The following is a 19003-nucleotide window of genomic DNA, read 5'->3' on the forward strand; positions in this document are numbered from 1 at the left end:
CCCTATATGCAAATGATCAGGCTGCTGCTGCTGTGCATCTTGGACGGTTTTCCGCTTGAGCTCGGCCTGCCCTCTGGGGGACGGACGGGGCGTCAGCTGCGCCTTGAGCGCCCGGCGTCACCCACTCGGGGAGCGTCCGTGCAGGCGCCGCCGGGCCACACCACCCCTTACTTTTGGTGCACGAGACTCCGCGATGCTGGGGGGCTGCGCCAGAGGGGCGCTCGTCGGCCCGGCGGGCTCCAACTCATACTTACCTGGCAGGGGAGATACCATGATCACTAAGGTGGTTCTCCCAGGGTGAGGCTCATCCATTGCACTCCGGGTGTGCTGACCCCTGCGATTTCCCCAAATGCGGGAAACTCGACTGCATAATTTGTGGTAGTGGGGGACTGCGTTCGCGCTTTCCCCTGATTTCCTCCAGTCAATGACAGAACAGTGCTTTGGGAATGATGAGAAGCTCGGAGAGGTGGACGTGGCCTTTGGCTCCCCCTTGTGGGCCTACGCCGCCACCTTCTCCCTGCCCTGGCTAAGAAGGGACGAGTTGCTTGCTTCTTTGTTGGCTTGGGGCCTTTTGCCTTTGCTTTGTGCTTTGTTTGTTGGACTTGGCGCCCCCTGCCTGCTGCTGGGGATTGATCTGCTCGTTTGCATCTCATTCACTTGGTGACGACATGGCTCCCTCTGCTCTTCTGCAGGTGTCGGGACTAGCGCCCCAACATGCTGGATTTGCAGCGAACCAAAGGCATGCTTTGGAGCACACGAGGCAACGCCGTGTTCCAGGGAGAGCGCGAGCGGCCGAAAGCCTCCTCCTGCGCAGGCACGCTCAAGGGTGGCCACTTGCAGCGTCCCCATCTCGCGGCCGGAGCTGGAGTTGTGAGTGGCCCGCCGGTGCACAGCTGTCTGCCGTTCGGTCGGTCGACCCGAAGCAGCTGCTGGGCCTGCCCTTGAGCCTCCTCCACCGTGCGTCCTCCTGGCCGCAGCTGAGTGAGTCACGACAGGGTGCCAGCAGAGGGTGGCAGCTGCAGAGCTCTAGCTGCCTGCCTGTTCCCGGCCGCAGCGACGTAGTGCTTGGGAGCAGCCGCCCCTATATGCAAATGATCAGGCTGCTGCTGCTGTGCATCTTGGACGGTTTTCCGCTTGAGCTCGGCCTGCCCTCTGGGGGACGGACGGGGCGTCAGCTGCGCCTTGAGCGCCCGGCGTCACCCACTCGGGGAGCGTCCGTGCAGGCGCCGCCGGGCCACACCACCCCTTACTTTTGGTGCACGAGACTCCGCGATGCTGGGGGGCTGCGCCAGAGGGGCGCTCGTCGGCCCGGCGGGCTCCAACTCATACTTACCTGGCAGGGGAGATACCATGATCACTAAGGTGGTTCTCCCAGGGTGAGGCTCATCCATTGCACTCCGGGTGTGCTGACCCCTGCGATTTCCCCAAATGCGGGAAACTCGACTGCATAATTTGTGGTAGTGGGGGACTGCGTTCGCGCTTTCCCCTGATTTCCTCCAGTCAATGACAGAACAGTGCTTTGGGAATGATGAGAAGCTCGGAGAGGTGGACGTGGCCTTTGGCTCCCCCTTGTGGGCCTACGCCGCCACCTTCTCCCTGCCCTGGCTAAGAAGGGACGAGTTGCTTGCTTCTTTGTTGGCTTGGGGCCTTTTGCCTTTGCTTTGTGCTTTGTTTGTTGGACTTGGCGCCCCCTGCCTGCTGCTGGGGATTGATCTGCTCGTTTGCATCTCATTCACTTGGTGACGACATGGCTCCCTCTGCTCTTCTGCAGGTGTCGGGACTAGCGCCCCAACATGCTGGATTTGCAGCGAACCAAAGGCATGCTTTGGAGCACACGAGGCAACGCCGTGTTCCAGGGAGAGCGCGAGCGGCCGAAAGCCTCCTCCTGCGCAGGCACGCTCAAGGGTGGCCACTTGCAGCGTCCCCATCTCGCGGCCGGAGCTGGAGTTGTGAGTGGCCCGCCGGTGCACAGCTGTCTGCCGTTCGGTCGGTCGACCCGAAGCAGCTGCTGGGCCTGCCCTTGAGCCTCCTCCACCGTGCGTCCTCCTGGCCGCAGCTGAGTGAGTCACGACAGGGTGCCAGCAGAGGGTGGCAGCTGCAGAGCTCTAGCTGCCTGCCTGTTCCCGGCCGCAGCGACGTAGTGCTTGGGAGCAGCCGCCCCTATATGCAAATGATCAGGCTGCTGCTGCTGTGCATCTTGGACGGTTTTCCGCTTGAGCTCGGCCTGCCCTCTGGGGGACGGACGGGGCGTCAGCTGCGCCTTGAGCGCCCGGCGTCACCCACTCGGGGAGCGTCCGTGCAGGCGCCGCCGGGCCACACCACCCCTTACTTTTGGTGCACGAGACTCCGCGATGCTGGGGGGCTGCGCCAGAGGGGCGCTCGTCGGCCCGGCGGGCTCCAACTCATACTTACCTGGCAGGGGAGATACCATGATCACTAAGGTGGTTCTCCCAGGGTGAGGCTCATCCATTGCACTCCGGGTGTGCTGACCCCTGCGATTTCCCCAAATGCGGGAAACTCGACTGCATAATTTGTGGTAGTGGGGGACTGCGTTTGCGCTTTCCCCTGATTTCCTCCAGTCAATGACAGAACAGTGCTTTGGGAATGATGAGAAGCTCGGAGAGGTGGACGTGGCCTTTGGCTCCCCCTTGTGGGCCTACGCCGCCACCTTCTCCCTGCCCTGGCTAAGAAGGGACGAGTTGCTTGCTTCTTTGTTGGCTTGGGGCCTTTTGCCTTTGCTTTGTGCTTTGTTTGTTGGACTTGGCGCCCCCTGCCTGCTGCTGGGGATTGATCTGCTCGTTTGCATCTCATTCACTTGGTGACGACATGGCTCCCTCTGCTCTTCTGCAGGTGTCGGGACTAGCGCCCCAACATGCTGGATTTGCAGCGAACCAAAGGCATGCTTTGGAGCACACGAGGCAACGCCGTGTTCCAGGGAGAGCGCGAGCGGCCGAAAGCCTCCTCCTGCGCAGGCACGCTCAAGGGTGGCCACTTGCAGCGTCCCCATCTCGCGGCCGGAGCTGGAGTTGTGAGTGGCCCGCCGGTGCACAGCTGTCTGCCGTTCGGTCGGTCGACCCGAAGCAGCTGCTGGGCCTGCCCTTGAGCCTCCTCCACCGTGCGTCCTCCTGGCCGCAGCTGAGTGAGTCACGACAGGGTGCCAGCAGAGGGTGGCAGCTGCAGAGCTCTAGCTGCCTGCCTGTTCCCGGCCGCAGCGACGTAGTGCTTGGGAGCAGCCGCCCCTATATGCAAATGATCAGGCTGCTGCTGCTGTGCATCTTGGACGGTTTTCCGCTTGAGCTCGGCCTGCCCTCTGGGGGACGGACGGGGCGTCAGCTGCGCCTTGAGCGCCCGGCGTCACCCACTCGGGGAGCGTCCGTGCAGGCGCCGCCGGGCCACACCACCCCTTACTTTTGGTGCACGAGACTCCGCGATGCTGGGGGGCTGCGCCAGAGGGGCGCTCGTCGGCCCGGCGGGCTCCAACTCATACTTACCTGGCAGGGGAGATACCATGATCACTAAGGTGGTTCTCCCAGGGTGAGGCTCATCCATTGCACTCCGGGTGTGCTGACCCCTGCGATTTCCCCAAATGCGGGAAACTCGACTGCATAATTTGTGGTAGTGGGGGACTGCGTTCGCGCTTTCCCCTGATTTCCTCCAGTCAATGACAGAACAGTGCTTTGGGAATGATGAGAAGCTCGGAGAGGTGGACGTGGCCTTTGGCTCCCCCTTGTGGGCCTACGCCGCCACCTTCTCCCTGCCCTGGCTAAGAAGGGACGAGTTGCTTGCTTCTTTGTTGGCTTGGGGCCTTTTGCCTTTGCTTTGTGCTTTGTTTGTTGGACTTGGCGCCCCCTGCCTGCTGCTGGGGATTGATCTGCTCGTTTGCATCTCATTCACTTGGTGACGACATGGCTCCCTCTGCTCTTCTGCAGGTGTCGGGACTAGCGCCCCAACATGCTGGATTTGCAGCGAACCAAAGGCATGCTTTGGAGCACACGAGGCAACGCCGTGTTCCAGGGAGAGCGCGAGCGGCCGAAAGCCTCCTCCTGCGCAGGCACGCTCAAGGGTGGCCACTTGCAGCGTCCCCATCTCGCGGCCGGAGCTGGAGTTGTGAGTGGCCCGCCGGTGCACAGCTGTCTGCCGTTCGGTCGGTCGACCCGAAGCAGCTGCTGGGCCTGCCCTTGAGCCTCCTCCACCGTGCGTCCTCCTGGCCGCAGCTGAGTGAGTCACGACAGGGTGCCAGCAGAGGGTGGCAGCTGCAGAGCTCTAGCTGCCTGCCTGTTCCCGGCCGCAGCGACGTAGTGCTTGGGAGCAGCCGCCCCTATATGCAAATGATCAGGCTGCTGCTGCTGTGCATCTTGGACGGTTTTCCGCTTGAGCTCGGCCTGCCCTCTGGGGGACGGACGGGGCGTCAGCTGCGCCTTGAGCGCCCGGCGTCACCCACTCGGGGAGCGTCCGTGCAGGCGCCGCCGGGCCACACCACCCCTTACTTTTGGTGCACGAGACTCCGCGATGCTGGGGGGCTGCGCCAGAGGGGCGCTCGTCGGCCCGGCGGGCTCCAACTCATACTTACCTGGCAGGGGAGATACCATGATCACTAAGGTGGTTCTCCCAGGGTGAGGCTCATCCATTGCACTCCGGGTGTGCTGACCCCTGCGATTTCCCCAAATGCGGGAAACTCGACTGCATAATTTGTGGTAGTGGGGGACTGCGTTCGCGCTTTCCCCTGATTTCCTCCAGTCAATGACAGAACAGTGCTTTGGGAATGATGAGAAGCTCGGAGAGGTGGACGTGGCCTTTGGCTCCCCCTTGTGGGCCTACGCCGCCACCTTCTCCCTGCCCTGGCTAAGAAGGGACGAGTTGCTTGCTTCTTTGTTGGCTTGGGGCCTTTTGCCTTTGCTTTGTGCTTTGTTTGTTGGACTTGGCGCCCCCTGCCTGCTGCTGGGGATTGATCTGCTCGTTTGCATCTCATTCACTTGGTGACGACATGGCTCCCTCTGCTCTTCTGCAGGTGTCGGGACTAGCGCCCCAACATGCTGGATTTGCAGCGAACCAAAGGCATGCTTTGGAGCACACGAGGCAACGCCGTGTTCCAGGGAGAGCGCGAGCGGCCGAAAGCCTCCTCCTGCGCAGGCACGCTCAAGGGTGGCCACTTGCAGCGTCCCCATCTCGCGGCCGGAGCTGGAGTTGTGAGTGGCCCGCCGGTGCACAGCTGTCTGCCGTTCGGTCGGTCGACCCGAAGCAGCTGCTGGGCCTGCCCTTGAGCCTCCTCCACCGTGCGTCCTCCTGGCCGCAGCTGAGTGAGTCACGACAGGGTGCCAGCAGAGGGTGGCAGCTGCAGAGCTCTAGCTGCCTGCCTGTTCCCGGCCGCAGCGACGTAGTGCTTGGGAGCAGCCGCCCCTATATGCAAATGATCAGGCTGCTGCTGCTGTGCATCTTGGACGGTTTTCCGCTTGAGCTCGGCCTGCCCTCTGGGGGACGGACGGGGCGTCAGCTGCGCCTTGAGCGCCCGGCGTCACCCACTCGGGGAGCGTCCGTGCAGGCGCCGCCGGGCCACACCACCCCTTACTTTTGGTGCACGAGACTCCGCGATGCTGGGGGGCTGCGCCAGAGGGGCGCTCGTCGGCCCGGCGGGCTCCAACTCATACTTACCTGGCAGGGGAGATACCATGATCACTAAGGTGGTTCTCCCAGGGTGAGGCTCATCCATTGCACTCCGGGTGTGCTGACCCCTGCGATTTCCCCAAATGCGGGAAACTCGACTGCATAATTTGTGGTAGTGGGGGACTGCGTTCGCGCTTTCCCCTGATTTCCTCCAGTCAATGACAGAACAGTGCTTTGGGAATGATGAGAAGCTCGGAGAGGTGGACGTGGCCTTTGGCTCCCCCTTGTGGGCCTACGCCGCCACCTTCTCCCTGCCCTGGCTAAGAAGGGACGAGTTGCTTGCTTCTTTGTTGGCTTGGGGCCTTTTGCCTTTGCTTTGTGCTTTGTTTGTTGGACTTGGCGCCCCCTGCCTGCTGCTGGGGATTGATCTGCTCGTTTGCATCTCATTCACTTGGTGACGACATGGCTCCCTCTGCTCTTCTGCAGGTGTCGGGACTAGCGCCCCAACATGCTGGATTTGCAGCGAACCAAAGGCATGCTTTGGAGCACACGAGGCAACGCCGTGTTCCAGGGAGAGCGCGAGCGGCCGAAAGCCTCCTCCTGCGCAGGCACGCTCAAGGGTGGCCACTTGCAGCGTCCCCATCTCGCGGCCGGAGCTGGAGTTGTGAGTGGCCCGCCGGTGCACAGCTGTCTGCCGTTCGGTCGGTCGACCCGAAGCAGCTGCTGGGCCTGCCCTTGAGCCTCCTCCACCGTGCGTCCTCCTGGCCGCAGCTGAGTGAGTCACGACAGGGTGCCAGCAGAGGGTGGCAGCTGCAGAGCTCTAGCTGCCTGCCTGTTCCCGGCCGCAGCGACGTAGTGCTTGGGAGCAGCCGCCCCTATATGCAAATGATCAGGCTGCTGCTGCTGTGCATCTTGGACGGTTTTCCGCTTGAGCTCGGCCTGCCCTCTGGGGGACGGACGGGGCGTCAGCTGCGCCTTGAGCGCCCGGCGTCACCCACTCGGGGAGCGTCCGTGCAGGCGCCGCCGGGCCACACCACCCCTTACTTTTGGTGCACGAGACTCCGCGATGCTGGGGGGCTGCGCCAGAGGGGCGCTCGTCGGCCCGGCGGGCTCCAACTCATACTTACCTGGCAGGGGAGATACCATGATCACTAAGGTGGTTCTCCCAGGGTGAGGCTCATCCATTGCACTCCGGGTGTGCTGACCCCTGCGATTTCCCCAAATGCGGGAAACTCGACTGCATAATTTGTGGTAGTGGGGGACTGCGTTCGCGCTTTCCCCTGATTTCCTCCAGTCAATGACAGAACAGTGCTTTGGGAATGATGAGAAGCTCGGAGAGGTGGACGTGGCCTTTGGCTCCCCCTTGTGGGCCTACGCCGCCACCTTCTCCCTGCCCTGGCTAAGAAGGGACGAGTTGCTTGCTTCTTTGTTGGCTTGGGGCCTTTTGCCTTTGCTTTGTGCTTTGTTTGTTGGACTTGGCGCCCCCTGCCTGCTGCTGGGGATTGATCTGCTCGTTTGCATCTCATTCACTTGGTGACGACATGGCTCCCTCTGCTCTTCTGCAGGTGTCGGGACTAGCGCCCCAACATGCTGGATTTGCAGCGAACCAAAGGCATGCTTTGGAGCACACGAGGCAACGCCGTGTTCCAGGGAGAGCGCGAGCGGCCGAAAGCCTCCTCCTGCGCAGGCACGCTCAAGGGTGGCCACTTGCAGCGTCCCCATCTCGCGGCCGGAGCTGGAGTTGTGAGTGGCCCGCCGGTGCACAGCTGTCTGCCGTTCGGTCGGTCGACCCGAAGCAGCTGCTGGGCCTGCCCTTGAGCCTCCTCCACCGTGCGTCCTCCTGGCCGCAGCTGAGTGAGTCACGACAGGGTGCCAGCAGAGGGTGGCAGCTGCAGAGCTCTAGCTGCCTGCCTGTTCCCGGCCGCAGCGACGTAGTGCTTGGGAGCAGCCGCCCCTATATGCAAATGATCAGGCTGCTGCTGCTGTGCATCTTGGACGGTTTTCCGCTTGAGCTCGGCCTGCCCTCTGGGGGACGGACGGGGCGTCAGCTGCGCCTTGAGCGCCCGGCGTCACCCACTCGGGGAGCGTCCGTGCAGGCGCCGCCGGGCCACACCACCCCTTACTTTTGGTGCACGAGACTCCGCGATGCTGGGGGGCTGCGCCAGAGGGGCGCTCGTCGGCCCGGCGGGCTCCAACTCATACTTACCTGGCAGGGGAGATACCATGATCACTAAGGTGGTTCTCCCAGGGTGAGGCTCATCCATTGCACTCCGGGTGTGCTGACCCCTGCGATTTCCCCAAATGCGGGAAACTCGACTGCATAATTTGTGGTAGTGGGGGACTGCGTTCGCGCTTTCCCCTGATTTCCTCCAGTCAATGACAGAACAGTGCTTTGGGAATGATGAGAAGCTCGGAGAGGTGGACGTGGCCTTTGGCTCCCCCTTGTGGGCCTACGCCGCCACCTTCTCCCTGCCCTGGCTAAGAAGGGACGAGTTGCTTGCTTCTTTGTTGGCTTGGGGCCTTTTGCCTTTGCTTTGTGCTTTGTTTGTTGGACTTGGCGCCCCCTGCCTGCTGCTGGGGATTGATCTGCTCGTTTGCATCTCATTCACTTGGTGACGACATGGCTCCCTCTGCTCTTCTGCAGGTGTCGGGACTAGCGCCCCAACATGCTGGATTTGCAGCGAACCAAAGGCATGCTTTGGAGCACACGAGGCAACGCCGTGTTCCAGGGAGAGCGCGAGCGGCCGAAAGCCTCCTCCTGCGCAGGCACGCTCAAGGGTGGCCACTTGCAGCGTCCCCATCTCGCGGCCGGAGCTGGAGTTGTGAGTGGCCCGCCGGTGCACAGCTGTCTGCCGTTCGGTCGGTCGACCCGAAGCAGCTGCTGGGCCTGCCCTTGAGCCTCCTCCACCGTGCGTCCTCCTGGCCGCAGCTGAGTGAGTCACGACAGGGTGCCAGCAGAGGGTGGCAGCTGCAGAGCTCTAGCTGCCTGCCTGTTCCCGGCCGCAGCGACGTAGTGCTTGGGAGCAGCCGCCCCTATATGCAAATGATCAGGCTGCTGCTGCTGTGCATCTTGGACGGTTTTCCGCTTGAGCTCGGCCTGCCCTCTGGGGGACGGACGGGGCGTCAGCTGCGCCTTGAGCGCCCGGCGTCACCCACTCGGGGAGCGTCCGTGCAGGCGCCGCCGGGCCACACCACCCCTTACTTTTGGTGCACGAGACTCCGCGATGCTGGGGGGCTGCGCCAGAGGGGCGCTCGTCGGCCCGGCGGGCTCCAACTCATACTTACCTGGCAGGGGAGATACCATGATCACTAAGGTGGTTCTCCCAGGGTGAGGCTCATCCATTGCACTCCGGGTGTGCTGACCCCTGCGATTTCCCCAAATGCGGGAAACTCGACTGCATAATTTGTGGTAGTGGGGGACTGCGTTCGCGCTTTCCCCTGATTTCCTCCAGTCAATGACAGAACAGTGCTTTGGGAATGATGAGAAGCTCGGAGAGGTGGACGTGGCCTTTGGCTCCCCCTTGTGGGCCTACGCCGCCACCTTCTCCCTGCCCTGGCTAAGAAGGGACGAGTTGCTTGCTTCTTTGTTGGCTTGGGGCCTTTTGCCTTTGCTTTGTGCTTTGTTTGTTGGACTTGGCGCCCCCTGCCTGCTGCTGGGGATTGATCTGCTCGTTTGCATCTCATTCACTTGGTGACGACATGGCTCCCTCTGCTCTTCTGCAGGTGTCGGGACTAGCGCCCCAACATGCTGGATTTGCAGCGAACCAAAGGCATGCTTTGGAGCACACGAGGCAACGCCGTGTTCCAGGGAGAGCGCGAGCGGCCGAAAGCCTCCTCCTGCGCAGGCACGCTCAAGGGTGGCCACTTGCAGCGTCCCCATCTCGCGGCCGGAGCTGGAGTTGTGAGTGGCCCGCCGGTGCACAGCTGTCTGCCGTTCGGTCGGTCGACCCGAAGCAGCTGCTGGGCCTGCCCTTGAGCCTCCTCCACCGTGCGTCCTCCTGGCCGCAGCTGAGTGAGTCACGACAGGGTGCCAGCAGAGGGTGGCAGCTGCAGAGCTCTAGCTGCCTGCCTGTTCCCGGCCGCAGCGACGTAGTGCTTGGGAGCAGCCGCCCCTATATGCAAATGATCAGGCTGCTGCTGCTGTGCATCTTGGACGGTTTTCCGCTTGAGCTCGGCCTGCCCTCTGGGGGACGGACGGGGCGTCAGCTGCGCCTTGAGCGCCCGGCGTCACCCACTCGGGGAGCGTCCGTGCAGGCGCCGCCGGGCCACACCACCCCTTACTTTTGGTGCACGAGACTCCGCGATGCTGGGGGGCTGCGCCAGAGGGGCGCTCGTCGGCCCGGCGGGCTCCAACTCATACTTACCTGGCAGGGGAGATACCATGATCACTAAGGTGGTTCTCCCAGGGTGAGGCTCATCCATTGCACTCCGGGTGTGCTGACCCCTGCGATTTCCCCAAATGCGGGAAACTCGACTGCATAATTTGTGGTAGTGGGGGACTGCGTTCGCGCTTTCCCCTGATTTCCTCCAGTCAATGACAGAACAGTGCTTTGGGAATGATGAGAAGCTCGGAGAGGTGGACGTGGCCTTTGGCTCCCCCTTGTGGGCCTACGCCGCCACCTTCTCCCTGCCCTGGCTAAGAAGGGACGAGTTGCTTGCTTCTTTGTTGGCTTGGGGCCTTTTGCCTTTGCTTTGTGCTTTGTTTGTTGGACTTGGCGCCCCCTGCCTGCTGCTGGGGATTGATCTGCTCGTTTGCATCTCATTCACTTGGTGACGACATGGCTCCCTCTGCTCTTCTGCAGGTGTCGGGACTAGCGCCCCAACATGCTGGATTTGCAGCGAACCAAAGGCATGCTTTGGAGCACACGAGGCAACGCCGTGTTCCAGGGAGAGCGCGAGCGGCCGAAAGCCTCCTCCTGCGCAGGCACGCTCAAGGGTGGCCACTTGCAGCGTCCCCATCTCGCGGCCGGAGCTGGAGTTGTGAGTGGCCCGCCGGTGCACAGCTGTCTGCCGTTCGGTCGGTCGACCCGAAGCAGCTGCTGGGCCTGCCCTTGAGCCTCCTCCACCGTGCGTCCTCCTGGCCGCAGCTGAGTGAGTCACGACAGGGTGCCAGCAGAGGGTGGCAGCTGCAGAGCTCTAGCTGCCTGCCTGTTCCCGGCCGCAGCGACGTAGTGCTTGGGAGCAGCCGCCCCTATATGCAAATGATCAGGCTGCTGCTGCTGTGCATCTTGGACGGTTTTCCGCTTGAGCTCGGCCTGCCCTCTGGGGGACGGACGGGGCGTCAGCTGCGCCTTGAGCGCCCGGCGTCACCCACTCGGGGAGCGTCCGTGCAGGCGCCGCCGGGCCACACCACCCCTTACTTTTGGTGCACGAGACTCCGCGATGCTGGGGGGCTGCGCCAGAGGGGCGCTCGTCGGCCCGGCGGGCTCCAACTCATACTTACCTGGCAGGGGAGATACCATGATCACTAAGGTGGTTCTCCCAGGGTGAGGCTCATCCATTGCACTCCGGGTGTGCTGACCCCTGCGATTTCCCCAAATGCGGGAAACTCGACTGCATAATTTGTGGTAGTGGGGGACTGCGTTCGCGCTTTCCCCTGATTTCCTCCAGTCAATGACAGAACAGTGCTTTGGGAATGATGAGAAGCTCGGAGAGGTGGACGTGGCCTTTGGCTCCCCCTTGTGGGCCTACGCCGCCACCTTCTCCCTGCCCTGGCTAAGAAGGGACGAGTTGCTTGCTTCTTTGTTGGCTTGGGGCCTTTTGCCTTTGCTTTGTGCTTTGTTTGTTGGACTTGGCGCCCCCTGCCTGCTGCTGGGGATTGATCTGCTCGTTTGCATCTCATTCACTTGGTGACGACATGGCTCCCTCTGCTCTTCTGCAGGTGTCGGGACTAGCGCCCCAACATGCTGGATTTGCAGCGAACCAAAGGCATGCTTTGGAGCACACGAGGCAACGCCGTGTTCCAGGGAGAGCGCGAGCGGCCGAAAGCCTCCTCCTGCGCAGGCACGCTCAAGGGTGGCCACTTGCAGCGTCCCCATCTCGCGGCCGGAGCTGGAGTTGTGAGTGGCCCGCCGGTGCACAGCTGTCTGCCGTTCGGTCGGTCGACCCGAAGCAGCTGCTGGGCCTGCCCTTGAGCCTCCTCCACCGTGCGTCCTCCTGGCCGCAGCTGAGTGAGTCACGACAGGGTGCCAGCAGAGGGTGGCAGCTGCAGAGCTCTAGCTGCCTGCCTGTTCCCGGCCGCAGCGACGTAGTGCTTGGGAGCAGCCGCCCCTATATGCAAATGATCAGGCTGCTGCTGCTGTGCATCTTGGACGGTTTTCCGCTTGAGCTCGGCCTGCCCTCTGGGGGACGGACGGGGCGTCAGCTGCGCCTTGAGCGCCCGGCGTCACCCACTCGGGGAGCGTCCGTGCAGGCGCCGCCGGGCCACACCACCCCTTACTTTTGGTGCACGAGACTCCGCGATGCTGGGGGGCTGCGCCAGAGGGGCGCTCGTCGGCCCGGCGGGCTCCAACTCATACTTACCTGGCAGGGGAGATACCATGATCACTAAGGTGGTTCTCCCAGGGTGAGGCTCATCCATTGCACTCCGGGTGTGCTGACCCCTGCGATTTCCCCAAATGCGGGAAACTCGACTGCATAATTTGTGGTAGTGGGGGACTGCGTTCGCGCTTTCCCCTGATTTCCTCCAGTCAATAACAGAACAGTGCTTTGGGAATGATGAGAAGCTCGGAGAGGTGGACGTGGCCTTTGGCTCCCCCTTGTGGGCCTACGCCGCCACCTTCTCCCTGCCCTGGCTAAGAAGGGACGAGTTGCTTGCTTCTTTGTTGGCTTGGGGCCTTTTGCCTTTGCTTTGTGCTTTGTTTGTTGGACTTGGCGCCCCCTGCCTGCTGCTGGGGATTGATCTGCTCGTTTGCATCTCATTCACTTGGTGACGACATGGCTCCCTCTGCTCTTCTGCAGGTGTCGGGACTAGCGCCCCAACATGCTGGATTTGCAGCGAACCAAAGGCATGCTTTGGAGCACACGAGGCAACGCCGTGTTCCAGGGAGAGCGCGAGCGGCCGAAAGCCTCCTCCTGCGCAGGCACGCTCAAGGGTGGCCACTTGCAGCGTCCCCATCTCGCGGCCGGAGCTGGAGTTGTGAGTGGCCCGCCGGTGCACAGCTGTCTGCCGTTCGGTCGGTCGACCCGAAGCAGCTGCTGGGCCTGCCCTTGAGCCTCCTCCACCGTGCGTCCTCCTGGCCGCAGCTGAGTGAGTCACGACAGGGTGCCAGCAGAGGGTGGCAGCTGCAGAGCTCTAGCTGCCTGCCTGTTCCCGGCCGCAGCGACGTAGTGCTTGGGAGCAGCCGCCCCTATATGCAAATGATCAGGCTGCTGCTGCTGTGCATCTTGGACGGTTTTCCGCTTGAGCTCGGCCTGCCCTCTGGGGGACGGACGGGGCGTCAGCTGCGCCTTGAGCGCCCGGCGTCACCCACTCGGGGAGCGTCCGTGCAGGCGCCGCCGGGCCACACCACCCCTTACTTTTGGTGCACGAGACTCCGCGATGCTGGGGGGCTGCGCCAGAGGGGCGCTCGTCGGCCCGGCGGGCTCCAACTCATACTTACCTGGCAGGGGAGATACCATGATCACTAAGGTGGTTCTCCCAGGGTGAGGCTCATCCATTGCACTCCGGGTGTGCTGACCCCTGCGATTTCCCCAAATGCGGGAAACTCGACTGCATAATTTGTGGTAGTGGGGGACTGCGTTCGCGCTTTCCCCTGATTTCCTCCAGTCAATGACAGAACAGTGCTTTGGGAATGATGAGAAGCTCGGAGAGGTGGACGTGGCCTTTGGCTCCCCCTTGTGGGCCTACGCCGCCACCTTCTCCCTGCCCTGGCTAAGAAGGGACGAGTTGCTTGCTTCTTTGTTGGCTTGGGGCCTTTTGCCTTTGCTTTGTGCTTTGTTTGTTGGACTTGGCGCCCCCTGCCTGCTGCTGGGGATTGATCTGCTCGTTTGCATCTCATTCACTTGGTGACGACATGGCTCCCTCTGCTCTTCTGCAGGTGTCGGGACTAGCGCCCCAACATGCTGGATTTGCAGCGAACCAAAGGCATGCTTTGGAGCACACGAGGCAACGCCGTGTTCCAGGGAGAGCGCGAGCGGCCGAAAGCCTCCTCCTGCGCAGGCACGCTCAAGGGTGGCCACTTGCAGCGTCCCCATCTCGCGGCCGGAGCTGGAGTTGTGAGTGGCCCGCCGGTGCACAGCTGTCTGCCGTTCGGTCGGTCGACCCGAAGCAGCTGCTGGGCCTGCCCTTGAGCCTCCTCCACCGTGCGTCCTCCTGGCCGCAGCTGAGTGAGTCACGACAGGGTGCCAGCAGAGGGTGGCAGCTGCAGAGCTCTAGCTGCCTGCCTGTTCCCGGCCGCAGCGACGTAGTGCTTGGGAGCAGCCGCCCCTATATGCAAATGATCAGGCTGCTGCTGCTGTGCATCTTGGACGGTTTTCCGCTTGAGCTCGGCCTGCCCTCTGGGGGACGGACGGGGCGTCAGCTGCGCCTTGAGCGCCCGGCGTCACCCACTCGGGGAGCGTCCGTGCAGGCGCCGCCGGGCCACACCACCCCTTACTTTTGGTGCACGAGACTCCGCGATGCTGGGGGGCTGCGCCAGAGGGGCGCTCGTCGGCCCGGCGGGCTCCAACTCATACTTACCTGGCAGGGGAGATACCATGATCACTAAGGTGGTTCTCCCAGGGTGAGGCTCATCCATTGCACTCCGGGTGTGCTGACCCCTGCGATTTCCCCAAATGCGGGAAACTCGACTGCATAATTTGTGGTAGTGGGGGACTGCGTTCGCGCTTTCCCCTGATTTCCTCCAGTCAATGACAGAACAGTGCTTTGGGAATGATGAGAAGCTCGGAGAGGTGGACGTGGCCTTTGGCTCCCCCTTGTGGGCCTACGCCGCCACCTTCTCCCTGCCCTGGCTAAGAAGGGACGAGTTGCTTGCTTCTTTGTTGGCTTGGGGCCTTTTGCCTTTGCTTTGTGCTTTGTTTGTTGGACTTGGCGCCCCCTGCCTGCTGCTGGGGATTGATCTGCTCGTTTGCATCTCATTCACTTGGTGACGACATGGCTCCCTCTGCTCTTCTGCAGGTGTCGGGACTAGCGCCCCAACATGCTGGATTTGCAGCGAACCAAAGGCATGCTTTGGAGCACACGAGGCAACGCCGTGTTCCAGGGAGAGCGCGAGCGGCCGAAAGCCTCCTCCTGCGCAGGCACGCTCAAGGGTGGCCACTTGCAGCGTCCCCATCTCGCGGCCGGAGCTGGAGTTGTGAGTGGCCCGCCGGTGCACAGCTGTCTGCCGTTCGGTCGGTCGACCCGAAGCAGCTGCTGGGCCTGCCCTTGAGCCTCCTCCACCGTGCGTCCTCCTGGCCGCAGCTGAGTGAGTCACGACAGGGTGCCAGCAGAGGGTGGCAGCTGCAGAGCTCTAGCTGCCTGCCTGTTCCCGGCCGCAGCGACGTAGTGCTTGGGAGCAGCCGCCCCTATATGCAAATGATCAGGCTGCTGCTGCTGTGCATCTTGGACGGTTTTCCGCTTGAGCTCGGCCTGCCCTCTGGGGGACGGACGGGGCGTCAGCTGCGCCTTGAGCGCCCGGCGTCACCCACTCGGGGAGCGTCCGTGCAGGCGCCGCCGGGCCACACCACCCCTTACTTTTGGTGCACGAGACTCCGCGATGCTGGGGGGCTGCGCCAGAGGGGCGCTCGTCGGCCCGGCGGGCTCCAACTCATACTTACCTGGCAGGGGAGATACCATGATCACTAAGGTGGTTCTCCCAGGGTGAGGCTCATCCATTGCACTCCGGGTGTGCTGACCCCTGCGATTTCCCCAAATGCGGGAAACTCGACTGCATAATTTGTGGTAGTGGGGGACTGCGTTCGCGCTTTCCCCTGATTTCCTCCAGTCAATGACAGAACAGTGCTTTGGGAATGATGAGAAGCTCGGAGAGGTGGACGTGGCCTTTGGCTCCCCCTTGTGGGCCTACGCCGCCACCTTCTCCCTGCCCTGGCTAAGAAGGGACGAGTTGCTTGCTTCTTTGTTGGCTTGGGGCCTTTTGCCTTTGCTTTGTGCTTTGTTTGTTGGACTTGGCGCCCCCTGCCTGCTGCTGGGGATTGATCTGCTCGTTTGCATCTCATTCACTTGGTGACGACATGGCTCCCTCTGCTCTTCTGCAGGTGTCGGGACTAGCGCCCCAACATGCTGGATTTGCAGCGAACCAAAGGCATGCTTTGGAGCACACGAGGCAACGCCGTGTTCCAGGGAGAGCGCGAGCGGCCGAAAGCCTCCTCCTGCGCAGGCACGCTCAAGGGTGGCCACTTGCAGCGTCCCCATCTCGCGGCCGGAGCTGGAGTTGTGAGTGGCCCGCCGGTGCACAGCTGTCTGCCGTTCGGTCGGTCGACCCGAAGCAGCTGCTGGGCCTGCCCTTGAGCCTCCTCCACCGTGCGTCCTCCTGGCCGCAGCTGAGTGAGTCACGACAGGGTGCCAGCAGAGGGTGGCAGCTGCAGAGCTCTAGCTGCCTGCCTGTTCCCGGCCGCAGCGACGTAGTGCTTGGGAGCAGCCGCCCCTATATGCAAATGATCAGGCTGCTGCTGCTGTGCATCTTGGACGGTTTTCCGCTTGAGCTCGGCCTGCCCTCTGGGGGACGGACGGGGCGTCAGCTGCGCCTTGAGCGCCCGGCGTCACCCACTCGGGGAGCGTCCGTGCAGGCGCCGCCGGGCCACACCACCCCTTACTTTTGGTGCACGAGACTCCGCGATGCTGGGGGGCTGCGCCAGAGGGGCGCTCGTCGGCCCGGCGGGCTCCAACTCATACTTACCTGGCAGGGGAGATACCATGATCACTAAGGTGGTTCTCCCAGGGTGAGGCTCATCCATTGCACTCCGGGTGTGCTGACCCCTGCGATTTCCCCAAATGCGGGAAACTCGACTGCATAATTTGTGGTAGTGGGGGACTGCGTTCGCGCTTTCCCCTGATTTCCTCCAGTCAATGACAGAACAGTGCTTTGGGAATGATGAGAAGCTCGGAGAGGTGGACGTGGCCTTTGGCTCCCCCTTGTGGGCCTACGCCGCCACCTTCTCCCTGCCCTGGCTAAGAAGGGACGAGTTGCTTGCTTCTTTGTTGGCTTGGGGCCTTTTGCCTTTGCTTTGTGCTTTGTTTGTTGGACTTGGCGCCCCCTGCCTGCTGCTGGGGATTGATCTGCTCGTTTGCATCTCATTCACTTGGTGACGACATGGCTCCCTCTGCTCTTCTGCAGGTGTCGGGACTAGCGCCCCAACATGCTGGATTTGCAGCGAACCAAAGGCATGCTTTGGAGCACACGAGGCAACGCCGTGTTCCAGGGAGAGCGCGAGCGGCCGAAAGCCTCCTCCTGCGCAGGCACGCTCAAGGGTGGCCACTTGCAGCGTCCCCATCTCGCGGCCGGAGCTGGAGTTGTGAGTGGCCCGCCGGTGCACAGCTGTCTGCCGTTCGGTCGGTCGACCCGAAGCAGCTGCTGGGCCTGCCCTTGAGCCTCCTCCACCGTGCGTCCTCCTGGCCGCAGCTGAGTGAGTCACGACAGGGTGCCAGCAGAGGGTGGCAGCTGCAGAGCTCTAGCTGCCTGCCTGTTCCCGGCCGCAGCGACGTAGTGCTTGGGAGCAGCCGCCCCTATATGCAAATGATCAGGCTGCTGCTGCTGTGCATCTTGGACGGTTTTCCGCTTGAGCTCGGCCTGCCCTCTGGGGGACGGACGGGGCGTCAGCTGCGCCTTGAGCGCCCGGCGTCACCCACTCGGGGAGCGTCCGTGCAGGCGCCGCCGGGCCACACCACCCCTTACTTTTGGTGCACGAGACTCCGCGATGCTGGGGGGCTGCGCCAGAGGGGCGCTCGTCGGCCCGGCGGGCTCCAACTCATACTTACCTGGCAGGGGAGATACCATGATCACTAAGGTGGTTCTCCCAGGGTGAGGCTCATCCATTGCACTCCGGGTGTGCTGACCCCTGCGATTTCCCCAAATGCGGGAAACTCGACTGCATAATTTGTGGTAGTGGGGGACTGCGTTCGCGCTTTCCCCTGATTTCCTCCAGTCAATGACAGAACAGTGCTTTGGGAATGATGAGAAGCTCGGAGAGGTGGACGTGGCCTTTGGCTCCCCCTTGTGGGCCTACGCCGCCACCTTCTCCCTGCCCTGGCTAAGAAGGGACGAGTTGCTTGCTTCTTTGTTGGCTTGGGGCCTTTTGCCTTTGCTTTGTGCTTTGTTTGTTGGACTTGGCGCCCCCTGCCTGCTGCTGGGGATTGATCTGCTCGTTTGCATCTCATTCACTTGGTGACGACATGGCTCCCTCTGCTCTTCTGCAGGTGTCGGGACTAGCGCCCCAACATGCTGGATTTGCAGCGAACCAAAGGCATGCTTTGGAGCACACGAGGCAACGCCGTGTTCCAGGGAGAGCGCGAGCGGCCGAAAGCCTCCTCCTGCGCAGGCACGCTCAAGGGTGGCCACTTGCAGCGTCCCCATCTCGCGGCCGGAGCTGGAGTTGTGAGTGGCCCGCCGGTGCACAGCTGTCTGCCGTTCGGTCGGTCGACCCGAAGCAGCTGCTGGGCCTGCCCTTGAGCCTCCTCCACCGTGCGTCCTCCTGGCCGCAGCTGAGTGAGTCACGACAGGGTGCCAGCAGAGGGTGGCAGCTGCAGAGCTCTAGCTGCCTGCCTGTTCCCGGCCGCAGCGACGTAGTGCTTGGGAGCAGCCGCCCCTATATGCAAATGATCAGGCTGCTGCTGCTGTGCATCTTGGACGGTTTTCCGCTTGAGCTCGGCCTGCCCTCTGGGGGACGGACGGGGCGTCAGCTGCGCCTTGAGCGCCCGGCGTCACCCACTCGGGGAGCGTCCGTGCAGGCGCCGCCGGGCCACACCACCCCTTACTTTTGGTGCACGAGACTCCGCGATGCTGGGGGGCTGCGCCAGAGGGGCGCTCGTCGGCCCGGCGGGCTCCAACTCATACTTACCTGGCAGGGGAGATACCATGATCACTAAGGTGGTTCTCCCAGGGTGAGGCTCATCCATTGCACTCCGGGTGTGCTGACCCCTGCGATTTCCCCAAATGCGGGAAACTCGACTGCATAATTTGTGGTAGTGGGGGACTGCGTTCGCGCTTTCCCCTGATTTCCTCCAGTCAATGACAGAACAGTGCTTTGGGAATGATGAGAAGCTCGGAGAGGTGGACGTGGCCTTTGGCTCCCCCTTGTGGGCCTACGCCGCCACCTTCTCCCTGCCCTGGCTAAGAAGGGACGAGTTGCTTGCTTCTTTGTTGGCTTGGGGCCTTTTGCCTTTGCTTTGTGCTTTGTTTGTTGGACTTGGCGCCCCCTGCCTGCTGCTGGGGATTGATCTGCTCGTTTGCATCTCATTCACTTG

At 62.6% G+C, this 19003-nt stretch overlaps 18 non-coding genes across 18 annotated transcripts; all 18 read left to right on the forward strand.

Annotated features, from left to right (window-relative positions):
• The first annotated feature begins 246 nt into the window (after positions 1-246).
• Positions 247-410, forward strand: LOC141246009 (U1 spliceosomal RNA). Its single transcript, XR_012309647.1, has one exon. It is a non-coding gene; the product is annotated as a U1 spliceosomal RNA (small nuclear RNA).
• Positions 411-1325: 915 nt separating this feature from the next.
• LOC141246010 (U1 spliceosomal RNA) lies at positions 1326-1489 on the forward strand. Its single transcript, XR_012309648.1, has one exon. It is a non-coding gene; the product is annotated as a U1 spliceosomal RNA (small nuclear RNA).
• Positions 1490-2404: 915 nt separating this feature from the next.
• LOC141245993 (U1 spliceosomal RNA) lies at positions 2405-2568 on the forward strand. Its single transcript, XR_012309633.1, has one exon. It is a non-coding gene; the product is annotated as a U1 spliceosomal RNA (small nuclear RNA).
• Positions 2569-3483: 915 nt separating this feature from the next.
• LOC141246011 (U1 spliceosomal RNA) lies at positions 3484-3647 on the forward strand. Its single transcript, XR_012309649.1, has one exon. It is a non-coding gene; the product is annotated as a U1 spliceosomal RNA (small nuclear RNA).
• Positions 3648-4562: 915 nt separating this feature from the next.
• LOC141246012 (U1 spliceosomal RNA) lies at positions 4563-4726 on the forward strand. The gene has a single exon (XR_012309650.1). It is a non-coding gene; the product is annotated as a U1 spliceosomal RNA (small nuclear RNA).
• A 915-nt stretch (positions 4727-5641) lies between these two features.
• LOC141246014 (U1 spliceosomal RNA) lies at positions 5642-5805 on the forward strand. The gene has a single exon (XR_012309651.1). It is a non-coding gene; the product is annotated as a U1 spliceosomal RNA (small nuclear RNA).
• Positions 5806-6720: 915 nt separating this feature from the next.
• Positions 6721-6884, forward strand: LOC141246015 (U1 spliceosomal RNA). The gene has a single exon (XR_012309652.1). It is a non-coding gene; the product is annotated as a U1 spliceosomal RNA (small nuclear RNA).
• Positions 6885-7799: 915 nt separating this feature from the next.
• On the forward strand, positions 7800-7963 carry LOC141246016 (U1 spliceosomal RNA). Its single transcript, XR_012309653.1, has one exon. It is a non-coding gene; the product is annotated as a U1 spliceosomal RNA (small nuclear RNA).
• Positions 7964-8878: 915 nt separating this feature from the next.
• LOC141246018 (U1 spliceosomal RNA) lies at positions 8879-9042 on the forward strand. The gene has a single exon (XR_012309655.1). It is a non-coding gene; the product is annotated as a U1 spliceosomal RNA (small nuclear RNA).
• Positions 9043-9957: 915 nt separating this feature from the next.
• On the forward strand, positions 9958-10121 carry LOC141246019 (U1 spliceosomal RNA). Its single transcript, XR_012309656.1, has one exon. It is a non-coding gene; the product is annotated as a U1 spliceosomal RNA (small nuclear RNA).
• Positions 10122-11036: 915 nt separating this feature from the next.
• LOC141246020 (U1 spliceosomal RNA) lies at positions 11037-11200 on the forward strand. Its single transcript, XR_012309657.1, has one exon. It is a non-coding gene; the product is annotated as a U1 spliceosomal RNA (small nuclear RNA).
• Positions 11201-12115: 915 nt separating this feature from the next.
• LOC141246021 (U1 spliceosomal RNA) lies at positions 12116-12279 on the forward strand. Its single transcript, XR_012309658.1, has one exon. It is a non-coding gene; the product is annotated as a U1 spliceosomal RNA (small nuclear RNA).
• A 915-nt stretch (positions 12280-13194) lies between these two features.
• LOC141246022 (U1 spliceosomal RNA) lies at positions 13195-13358 on the forward strand. The gene has a single exon (XR_012309659.1). It is a non-coding gene; the product is annotated as a U1 spliceosomal RNA (small nuclear RNA).
• A 915-nt stretch (positions 13359-14273) lies between these two features.
• On the forward strand, positions 14274-14437 carry LOC141246023 (U1 spliceosomal RNA). The gene has a single exon (XR_012309660.1). It is a non-coding gene; the product is annotated as a U1 spliceosomal RNA (small nuclear RNA).
• A 915-nt stretch (positions 14438-15352) lies between these two features.
• On the forward strand, positions 15353-15516 carry LOC141246024 (U1 spliceosomal RNA). The gene has a single exon (XR_012309661.1). It is a non-coding gene; the product is annotated as a U1 spliceosomal RNA (small nuclear RNA).
• Positions 15517-16431: 915 nt separating this feature from the next.
• LOC141246025 (U1 spliceosomal RNA) lies at positions 16432-16595 on the forward strand. The gene has a single exon (XR_012309662.1). It is a non-coding gene; the product is annotated as a U1 spliceosomal RNA (small nuclear RNA).
• Positions 16596-17510: 915 nt separating this feature from the next.
• LOC141246026 (U1 spliceosomal RNA) lies at positions 17511-17674 on the forward strand. Its single transcript, XR_012309663.1, has one exon. It is a non-coding gene; the product is annotated as a U1 spliceosomal RNA (small nuclear RNA).
• A 915-nt stretch (positions 17675-18589) lies between these two features.
• On the forward strand, positions 18590-18753 carry LOC141246027 (U1 spliceosomal RNA). Its single transcript, XR_012309664.1, has one exon. It is a non-coding gene; the product is annotated as a U1 spliceosomal RNA (small nuclear RNA).
• Positions 18754-19003: the final 250 nt, after the last annotated feature.

The sequence above is a fragment of the Phyllobates terribilis genome, unplaced genomic scaffold (genome assembly GCF_046119375.1).
Source record: "Phyllobates terribilis strain yellow unplaced genomic scaffold, ASM4611937v1 Scaffold_2316__1_contigs__length_142825, whole genome shotgun sequence".
NCBI classification, from domain to species: domain Eukaryota; kingdom Metazoa; phylum Chordata; class Amphibia; order Anura; family Dendrobatidae; genus Phyllobates; species Phyllobates terribilis.